Source organism: Equus caballus, chromosome 30 (assembly GCF_041296265.1).
Source record: "Equus caballus isolate H_3958 breed thoroughbred chromosome 30, TB-T2T, whole genome shotgun sequence".
Taxonomy (NCBI): Eukaryota; Metazoa; Chordata; class Mammalia; order Perissodactyla; family Equidae; genus Equus; species Equus caballus.
The window spans coordinates 34,469,305-34,480,422 of NC_091713.1; the positions used below are offsets into that span (position 1 = coordinate 34,469,305).

General features: G+C 41.9%; 1 long non-coding RNA gene across 1 annotated transcript; it reads left to right on the forward strand.

Annotated features, from left to right (window-relative positions):
* The first annotated feature begins 4,854 nt into the window (after positions 1-4,854).
* On the forward strand, positions 4,855-10,660 carry LOC138921586 (uncharacterized). The gene is made up of 5 exons (XR_011434278.1): positions 4,855-4,982; positions 6,124-6,210; positions 8,495-8,575; positions 9,708-9,909; positions 10,398-10,660. It is a non-coding gene; the product is annotated as an uncharacterized lncRNA (long non-coding RNA).
* Positions 10,661-11,118: the final 458 nt, after the last annotated feature.

Genomic DNA, 11,118 nt, shown 5'->3' on the forward strand with positions numbered 1-11,118 from the left:
TGTTTATGGATCTCTGATTTCTCTTCTCCCTGAAGTGTCCCATTGTTTATTTTCACTTGACACTAAACCTAAAGAAACAGTTCTTGTTCGTTTCCGTGACTTTACCACCTGGGAGAAGCGCAAGGGTTGGAGCCGTCCAGGGTGGTGAGAGAGCTCTGACAGACCCTAAGAAGGAGTTTTTTAAATACGCAAAACTCAGGCACATCTTCGCATGTTCCTCTTCTCTTCAGTACATCATTTTCTGTCTTTGAATAAGAAAAGTTTTCTAAAGTTGTAAAAAGAGTCTAGAATTTAGGCAGCAGATTCCATTCCCATGACTGTAATGTGCTGCTAACAGTGTAATGGTTGGAATGTTCTTTCCACATAATAAGTGAAGATCTTAATGGGGTAGAATCTGCGAGGCTGGTGGTGGAGGGATGGGAGTACCTTCCACATTCACGTTCCGTTAGATCGTGGTGAAGAATAGCTAATTTTCTAACCTGTGACTTACGCTGAAGAGCCTTCAGTCTGTGTGTGTGCGTGATTGTAAGGTAAGAGTAAATTTTAGGCACAAGATAGTCTTGGACTAGTTATAAATATTATTCCAAAAGTATGCTTCTTAATTAGAAAAGTCAGTACCAGGCATATGTGTTTAAGTGTCTTATCCATTGGTGCAGGTATAGTCACCACCAAATGGATGCGTTAACTTTTTAAAATCAAAATGACGTTGTTGAGAAAGACACCTGCAATGAAACCCTTATCAAAGGACTTTGATGGAATTGTTAAATTAGCTGTTTTTAATTACATGTGAATTCCTGGCACAATTAATAGTGAATTAAAACAGACTCTCATTATTTTTCAGCGAAAGATGTGAAAGTTAGTAAAGTGTATTTTACTTTTGGATGGAGACGTTTATCCTAGGAAGTTTCTTTCTGGTCTTCGTACATACCCATTTCACTGTTCACTTAGGTCTCTAGATCTAATTTTAATCCTTGAGATAAAAAAGTAAAAGGGAACTTTAAAGTTAAGGTTTGTAACCAGGGTTTTTTCTTTTTTGCTGAGGAAGATTAGCCCTGAGCTAACATCTGTGCCAGTCTTCCTCCACTTCACATGTGGGTAGCTGCCACAGCGTGACTGGTGAGTTGTGTAGGTCTGCACCTGGGATCCGAACCCATAAACCAGGGCCACTGAAGTGGAGCACATCGAACTTAACCACTTACCACAGGGCCAGTCCAAAACCAGGGGGGTTTTAAGTCAGTTATTTTCACTGTGAGTGTTACAATGCATAGAAAATCATTTTTTTCACTCCTTTCCAGAAACATGATCCTGTGGATAAATTATGTAATTTCACTAATCCTTACTTGCTCAAGTGTAAAGTAGGGATATAAATCCCTAACTCTTCAGGAGAATTAAATTACAATACATTGTATAAAGGACCAAGTGCAGTCCCTGGTACCAAGTGAGTGCTGGCTAAATGTCGATGTTATCACACGAGTGTGACAAAGAATCCATGCACGTCTTCTCCAGCGACAGCTCCATCTGCTTTTGCCTTGCTCTCAGCATTCTGGTCCCACTGGACTGGTTTTTCAAAGGCCCTCAGCTCTTTCTCACGTAGGGCCAGTACAGCTTAAAGAACGCTTCCCGTTTGGCTAGGGAAAAAAACCCTGCTCATCTTTCATGGCTGTCATTAAATACACGTTTTCGGGAGCCACCCAGACTGAATCCTGTGCTTTTCCTCTTGGTGCTCACCCCATGTGGTGGTCAACACTTGACATAATGCCGTATTGGTGGTAGTAAATTTGTTTTTGTTGAATTAGTAAGCGAACATTGTAATGCTGTAAGTGGAGCCGAGCAGTCCAGGGGATTGTGCGTAGATGAAAAACAGCAAAAATCAGAAAGATGAGGACAAGTAAGGGGGTGAGAGGATCAAAAACAGGGAGAAGCTAAACCAAAAGAAAAATTTGAAGTCACCAGCTGCCTTAAATTACAAAGAAATGGAAGATAATAAGGATCGAGGTTAGGCCCCTGGATTTAGAGAGGAGGTCATGGTGATGTCCATGTGACCATCTCAGGGGACTGGAGTGGAAAACAAATGGGAGTAAACACGGGAGTTGTGGCACATAAAGAAAAATCGGGTGGTAACCAAAAATGGAAATAGCTCAATTTTTAAAGATAAAGTGAACTGAAACGAGAGTAGTAGCAAGGGGAGAAGAAACGGAAGATGCTGCAGAGGGAGTGCAGAAGGTGGTGAGAGGGAGTGAGGCCCTCAGAAGGGATTGATCCACCAACTCCACAGGCGTTTATTGCTCATCCCCATATACTAGACCCTTAGATACAGTTGAGCAAAATACCTCTTTTCACAGATTTAAAATCCAGGAAGAAACACATCTACAGAAATATATAAACGCAAATTGTGATGCATGCTATGGAAAGAGATGCTGAGGAAGCGACATCTAAGTCAAGACCTAAGGGTGGGAAGGAGTCAACCAGAGAACTAACAAGGGGAGATCCTGACAGGCAAGGAAGGATGCGAGGGCTTCAGGCCGGAAGTGCTTGGCGCTCTGAGAAACAAAAGATGAGAGTGGGTGAGCTGGGGGGTGTGACGCCAGGTGGGTTTGGAAATGTGTATTTTCCCTATATTTGCAATAACCAGTTAGTAATATAAGTGGGGAAAAATGACAAATAGAATTATGAAATGCTTAGAAATGATTGAGCAAGAAACATCTAAGATCCATATGAGGGAAATCATCAAGTCTTGTTGAGGAATGAAAGCAAATCCTGAACAAATAGAGAAAGAGGCCATGTTCCAGGTGGGGAGATTAATATAAATGTCAAGTATCTTATAATATTAGTAATGCAACGTCGATCTGAAGCTCATCTTTTTTTTTTTTTTTTTTTGAAGCAGATAAAATGATGTCAAAGTTCATCTGGAAAAATAAATAGACAAAAATAGCCAAGAATGTTTTAAAAAAACAAGAATAGACTGAACTTAACATCACATATGAAAACTTACCATAAAGCTGCTTTAATTGAAGCAGTACGGTGTTGGCAGAGGAACAGGTGAAGAGAGTCGGGGAACGAGACATGTCAAACACACAGTGAAGCAGTATGGGAACTTAGTATGTGAAAGAAGTGACTTCTGTATGGGGAAGTGTGTTTTATTAGGTAAAAGGCTCTGGTGCCACTCTTCACTGGATGAAAATGAAGTTAGATTCCTAACTCACACTATATAGAAGAAGAAATACCAGGTGGGTCAGTGACCTAAGTTTACAAAGAAGGAAGAGAAGGAAAGAGGGTGGGAGGGAAGGTGGAAGGAAGGGAGGAAGGAAGAAAAAATCAGGAGAAATTTAGGAGAATGCATAACCCTATAACCACGGGAGTGAGTGACCTCCATAATTGGCAATGGATATCTTATGTTAACATATACCATAAAATCAAAATACAATGGAAAACACAATGCATTTGACCACATAAACAATTGGCAATGGATATCAACAAAATTGAAATACAAATGATAAACTGAGAATCACATATGGGTAAATATCCCCAAGTTGATAAGTAAAATTGATAAGTAAAAATGCAAGCAAATAGGAAAAAAAAAAAACCAAAGGCTATAAACAGATAATTCACATCAGAAGAAATTCAATCAATGGTCAACAGCAAAAGAAATCAGTCAATGTACATGAAAAATGATGTCATTGGGCACTCCTCTTTATCTTCCATGACTTTGACATTTTTGAAAAGTGCAAACCAGTTCTGTAGAATGTCCTTCAATTCGGGTTTGTCTGATGTTTCCTCATAATTCACTTCTGCAGGAATATTCCTGAAGGAAGGCTGAGTTTGTCTCTGTGCAACATACCACGCAGTAAGAATGCTGGTGCCCATTACTGTTTGCCGGGAGCCGCCCACCAGTCAGCTAAGCCTCTACCCAAGGGCAACCGTCCGGGAGAGAGAGAAGGGAACGCACGGCGGACCCTCAGAAGATGGCGGTCGGCCGCTCTTGATCCTACTCATGCTGCTAATCTTAGCAGTATTGCTCTCGCTGTTCTTTTTCTGTACATGGGGATATCTGGGGAAAATCTCTCCAAGCAGGGGAAAGAAGATGATGTAACCTGGCCTTCTAGGGAGGGTTCAGGGAACAGCAGCCTGAAGGAAAAAAACGTGCTGACCCCCTCCTGGAAAGGTGGTAAAGGAATTTGGACAGCCCTCAAGGAGGAAGCCTTCTAATAATCAGCCTCAAAGGAGAACATTCCCTCCTCAGGTCCCTTCTAGGAGGCAGAGATTATCCTAGGCCTGTTAGGACAGGAGGTAAATGGTGGCACCCACCAAGGAGCAAAGATATGCAAAAGGTACACTCTCCTAAAACAACTCATGATCCTGATAAAGTTACAGAAAAAATATCATAATATATTGACACAGAGGAACTGGGATTATGATGAGGATTGGGAACCCTATAAAATAGTTAATGGTAAAAGAGAAACCCCAAGCACTGTGCCTGTGTGGCTTTTGATCAGACGGAGCTGGGGGCTTGTGTGTACTTGGTCCCCTTATACGTTGCAATACTTCTGCTTTCGTTGTTACAGGAATAAAGATAGAGGCTTAGGGCCATTCGACCCATGGGGAACTGAATCTAGACGTTACACCCCGTTTTGCAGTCAGTCTTAGACCTCTAGACGCCTAGTAGACATATAGAAAAGGTCAATATCTATAGTTAACAAAGGTTGCTTGCTTCTCGTAGACATACTGTGCTAATATTGTAACAAGATATGCTTATGTACCCGTTTTGTTTGCCAAAATTATACACTGGGATAGTTCCATGAAATCATAAACATGTGACCTGAACCATATGTAAATGCTTGAATGCTTTGAATAAATCAGACTTGGAAACCTCACTTCCAGTCTCGCCTTGTCTTCTTTCTTTGCCGACGCCGTCCATCCCTCAGGAAACCTGGACTCGGCTGGAGCTGGACTCCGGCAACTGTTGATGCAACTCTGATCACTTAGTAAGTTGGTGACCTTAATGATAAAGTTTGATTTTTTTCTTTGTAATTAATAGTATGTAGTGGGTAGATATTTTGAGAATATGTAAATACCGTGTTTCTCGACACACTTTTGTTCACTATATCGATCTTGCTTGTTTTAATTATTACTATGATGGTTGCCAAAAGTGACTTTGCAATTCTGTCATTCCTTCTACATTTGTTAGTTGGCATGCTACTGTACGGAATAACTTTCCCTTTTTCTCCAATTTATTTTTTATTTTATTATTTATATCAATATGGACACAGATTTTTATATTATTCCATGGGTCATAATCTGTTACTATCATTTATTTTGATGCAGAAATTGTCCCATATTTGGTTAGTAGGAGATCCTACAAGCCGGCTCCTGTCTTTTTGGCAAGTCTCCATAATTTCTCGAGTACTTCCTTACTTCCCGGCACAGAAAGAAATTACGTGTTCATCTTGTTTTCTGTTCTCCAGCCCTTGAATCAGTCATTTCTTCAAGGAGCCCTGGTTTCTTTCCTTGGGGAAGGGTATTTAGAAGTCAAGATGTGGGTGCTGGGTGTGCTTATTTCTATTGGGATGACATTGCTTCTGGGCCTTTTTAATATACAGAGCTAGGAAATATATGTGTGTGTTCAGACACACACACATGTATACAAACATGCGTATCTATTTCTGTATATATTTGCCTATATTTTTAAAAATTACAAGGTTACACCAATTCTTCCAGTTCTCACCCAACACCACAGGTTGTTTTTTTTTTTTCATTTTTCCAAATTTTAAATCTTATCTGACAGTAAGAAGCCTGTCAGATAATTCCCAAGAATGGATTCAACAAATGGCTTCTCTTTCAGTAATGTTCTTAATGTGTAGCTCGATGCTGCTGCTATCGGATATTTTCCCTTAACTTCAATAAATATCTACTCATTTAGTAATCAGCACGCAGCAACTATTCCAGGAAAGTTGTTCCAGCCTCTTGTGTTCATTATTCTTTATTTTCAGTGTCCCATTATTTTCTGTAAAGTTAAAATTTCATGTCTGTCCTAATATTAATTAATCTGCCATCACATGTTACCTAGATCATCAAACTCCTGTTGCTGTTTTCTCAACAAAACATTCTTCCTCCTTTCTCCGGCAGATCTTTGGATGGATCTTTGCTTGGCTGCTGTATGCAGAATCCCACCCCTTTGCTCACTCTGCACCAGCCCAGTAACCGGATTGGCAGGTAGTGCAGATGGACGGTTATGAAGTTACTCTGACCTAAGAGAACAGAAATATTAATAAGAATAGACTATTTCATGAGAAAAGTATCCTAAACTAAAACCCCACAGTCTCTCAAAAGTGGGATGCCAAATTATTATATAGAGTAAGCAACCCCAGGGTAGGAAAAGGACCCTGGCCCCCTCCCCAGCTAAAAACACATGGGCCCCTGCATCCAGCAGCAGGGTATCAGATTGGACTTTAAATCCAAATACTGCCTGATGGGGAATCCTACAGTCCTTGCGTCTCTAGACTTTCTCTGTCCCCTTTACCACTATCCGAGTCTAAACCACTGTCGTCTGTCACCAGAATCTCCCAACTGCCCTACCTGCTTCCCCTCTTCTGATTCTTCAGTTTTCCATGCAAGAGTCAGCATGAACTATTTATAATATAAATCACGTCACTTCACTTTCTCTGCTTAAAATTCTCCAACAGTTTCCTGTTGCCCTTAGAATAAAATCCGGACTCCTTATCACCGCCTGAAAAGGCCTAAAGAACATTCCAGCATCTGGTTCTCTCTCCCATTCCCTTTGCTCCAGCTGCATTGATGTTCGTTTGTATTTCCAGGAGGCTGCTCTCTAAGCTACTTCAGGGACTTGCATTTTCGGTTTGGATGGACTGTAACCTTCTTCCCCCACAAACTTTCCCATCGCCAGGGCCTTCCTGTCATTAAGGTGTCAGTTCAAATGTTCTCTCTGCGAGAAGCCTTCCCAGACCACCCTATCGAATACTACGTCACCACACACCCTCCCACTGGCAGCCCCGACCTCATGAACGCAGCCACTCCTGTATTGCCCTCCTTTACTTCTTTGAAGCATGTATCACATTCTGGAATTATCTCACAGTCTGCCCATCTCATTGTCATTTCAAGTGCATACACGAATGACACCAGTAAGTACCTTAGCCCAGGCAACACCCCAACCCCAGTCCCAAGGCAGTTTGAGATGAGGGGTGGAAGGCAGGTGGTTTATTTGGGGAAGTGACCATAGGGAACAAGAGTGGGAGCCTAGGGAAGAGTGCAGGAGGGAGGGGGGAAAAGGCAATTCAAGGGCGTCTTCTCCAGTTCATCCCCGCAGAGGGAATCTGGACTCCAATCCCACTGGGACTTTCTAGGCCAGAGGATGCATCCCTGGAATTCTCCACCTGCAGAGTGGGAGAGGGAAGCATTCGTACACCAGGTCCTGTCCTGCGATGTCAACTCCCTCATTTATCATCCGTGCATGCATACGTACCAGGCAGATTCCCACAGGCATCCCTCACTGGAGCATCAGAGAACCCTGGGTGCACAGTGAGAGTCAAGCGCAGCAGCTGAGGTCAGGTGCTGTAGACTTCACCTGCGTGAAGCTGGTTGTCTCAGCAATGGCTGGAGTAAAAGGTGGTCCAAGGGCAGGTGAGGCAGAGCACAAGAGGATCCACTGCCGAAGGCTAACCAGGGTACTTTTCTCCTTGCGGTAGTCCACTATCCGGAGAGAATCCGACGGCATGGTTACTAAGGGATGGGTTGTTTGCATTTGAAAAGGGATTTGGCTAAATGGAATTCTTCACTGAAAGATGGCAATGCGAGGGGTTAGGAAGGACTGTGACCTGTCCGGAGGAGGCATGAGGGAACAGGAGGATAGGAACAGGTCTGAGAAATGCACAGAGTAAATGTTTCTTTGTGGTTTTGCTTAAAGCTAAGATGGAGATAACCTCAGTACCTGGCATAGAGTTGCTTAATACTTTTTTAGGAAATGAATGGATGAGTGAATGAAATATTGAAAGCTTCAGACGATCAAGTCTGCCTGATTAACAATGCCCAAGGAATGTGGGTTATTGGTTAACATTTATGTTTTTCTTTGTCGTTTACTTACATATTGTCAACTGCCTGAAATGTATGTTTGAATACCTGTCATCAGAAAGTAACGCAATCTCTGCCGCTGTTTCCAAGATCTCTGTGTGTTTGAAGCCATAGGCTCTTTTCACAATGCATTTTTGAATGAAAATGGAGTAGATTGAGTACTTAGGAGACATTTCTCCTTTTTAATGGTTATACGAGTCCCAGATCCAGATAAGTAAAACTCATTTCTATATACCTCACCTTTATCAGGTATTTACAATGAGGCTAATGTTATGCTCCTTTTTTTTACCCAGCCTTTCCTGACAATCCTAACCATTGAAACGTACTCTGTTAACACACTGTATGTCTCCTTTATAATCCCCCTTGTGATTGAATATTCTGTCATTATTTAATGTCTGCTCTCCATGCAAAGTTCTAAGCTCCCCGATAGCAGAGGCACTGTCCAGCATGATTCCTGCTGTATCCTCCGTGCTTAGCAGAGCCCCGGAACATGGTAAGTACCCAATAAATCCTTGTTGAACGAACGTTCACATACATGAACTCATTTCTATATATTTTCTCAATATGCCTGGGAAAGTGATGTCATTGCCCCCATTTAGCAGTTGGAAAACTCAAGGCAGGATCAAGAGTTTTCCCAAGGTCACTGACAGAGTTGGATTTTATTCCAGTTCTTCTGCTTCAAGCCTCATGCTGTTATCTGTTGACTGCAGAGGGATCCTCCGAATTGCATTAAAGAGCTAAAATATAGAGAAGGCCTTTGTTTTATTCATCATGGTCCCTCTCATTTGTGGTTTGCAGATAGGGACGCTTAGCAACATCAGAGGTGAGGACAGTCTGCTCAGCAGGTGTGTTAATGCAGAACTTGATTATGAGTGACCAGAGATTGGGAAGTGGGGGCTTTCTCACTAAGTCAGCGGTTGGGGGGAGGAGGGGGGGATTCGGAAGAAAGGCAAGAAGGCACTTCTCCAGCATCCTGCAAAGATCTCTGGGAATGGTGATCAAAGAGATAGAAGAATGGAGTGCTTTTACACTTAATTTGTATTCATTGGGGGCATTCTAAGCACCAAGCATGACACTTAGACACATTCCCTGTATTCGTTTTTGTAAATTGTCATTATTATTTTATTGAGTAGTTCTTAATATTATCCCCACTTTTAACGAGATCAGGCAAAGTAAGCTCAAAATGTTGACTTGCTCAAGTTCACAGAGCCCGGAAGGGGTGGGACAAAATAATCTCAAAATACATACTTGTGTGGAAAAATCAATGGATGAAAAAAAGTTAGGAAGACAAGAAAAAAAAGATTTTGGAAAGAGTATTGAGATGTTGACAAAAGTTCAGGAGAAGGGGTTCCTTTAAAAGGATAGTGGCTCTGAAGAGGTGATTGTGCCTTAAAGTTGTGACTTACGGTTTGGATGGCTGTCGATTTGAATTCACATCCTATTCTACCTAAATCGTAAAGACAAATACGATTCTCTGCTTTTCTACTTATTACAGCCATGCTGTTTCACTGCTAGTCAGCTCCATGTTAGTGATTTGTCTATATCTAGTAAAGGATTGACTTATCCTCATGCTTAAAAATAAGCATAATGCATTTTTTCATAATGTACTTTTTATCGGTTATCAGGTGGACTACAATGTAAAAATCTGAAAACAGGAGTGAATGCTACAGATAGAATCTGAGTTCCTTCATTTTCGGCTGCTTTGTGTTAATGTTTCAGAGAGACTGTGCTCTGATTTTAATCTTAGAAACACATCTTCAAAAGGACATAACGGCCTCGTAATTTTACTTGCCAGCACAAAAGCCGTTCAAGGAAATTCAAGAAAATGTAAGCATGACATGGGCATCCTCAGTGAGGCCTTTCATTTCCATTTTCCCTATAACTCTCAAGGTATGCCAGATACAGCATTTGGGGAAGGGGCCCTGCCGAGGCTCCCCCACCATAATGAGGCAATAATGAGATAAATTAGGTGTAAATCAGGGGGGTCTTTTCCTTCTATCGATTTGTCAAAACACCTTATCATGGAAAAGCACAAATGAAAACAACTCTTTTCTCTCTGTGACGGAGACAGCATGCTCTGGGGTGGCTGTTTGCCTGCAGAGCCTCAGAGATGCTTGACTGTAAAGCCCACTTGGCAATTCTCCTGGAGTTCTGTGAGCCGGACGGCCCTGCACACTCTCTTTCTCTCATGTTTTCCTCTGTGTCCTGTGCGAGGGTCTCTTCCAGTTAAGGATTTAAAGCCAGCTCTATGTACACAAAAATCAGATTTATATCTTTGTACCACAAAATGAAGCAATTATTTTGTCTCGTAATAGATTCGCCTGCCTCTGCCCCGGCCCCCGTGCTACCCACTGTTGTCAGCAAGGCGGGGACACTGGTGAGGGCTTCATTAAGGAGAGCCCCGCTGATACTGACCATTGATCCCGCAGCCAGCTCAGGTGCGTCGGCCACAACATTTCCTCCCCGTGCTCTTTACTTCTCTCCAGGGACAACCAATCAGAAGAAACGACCCTCATGCCTAGTGTTTTGAGAAGCAGAGAGCAGTTTGATTTCAATTGCTGACCTGTCCACTAGCTTGGTAAATCACATTTCAATCTCCTAAGGGCAAAAAGAACGTATAGCCTGCTTATGTATGTGTGTGTGTGTGTGTGTGTGTGTGTGTGAGCATTGCACTCTAAGATCCAGCCTTTCCATAGGTTAAACCACAGGACTTCACCTGGTAAGTTAAAAATGAGGAATTCAAAAGTATTCATGCTTTAGAAGTGAAATCCAATATTCTTAAACATACCATTATACCCTGAAATCTAGGGTTACACATCTAAGGCCAGCTAAGCAAAATGAGCAAACTTAAATTCTGTCCTCTTTTGTGTGTATTTGGTGGCAAATTGTGGAGAACGTGACTTTTAACTTACAGCTCTGCGAAGTCATCCATCTAGGGTGCTGATCTCTTTCAATAAAATTTCAGATAAATGCCATTTTTCCCAATTTTATGCTAACTGTGAGACTCCAGAATGATAATACATCTAGATGCTGGTC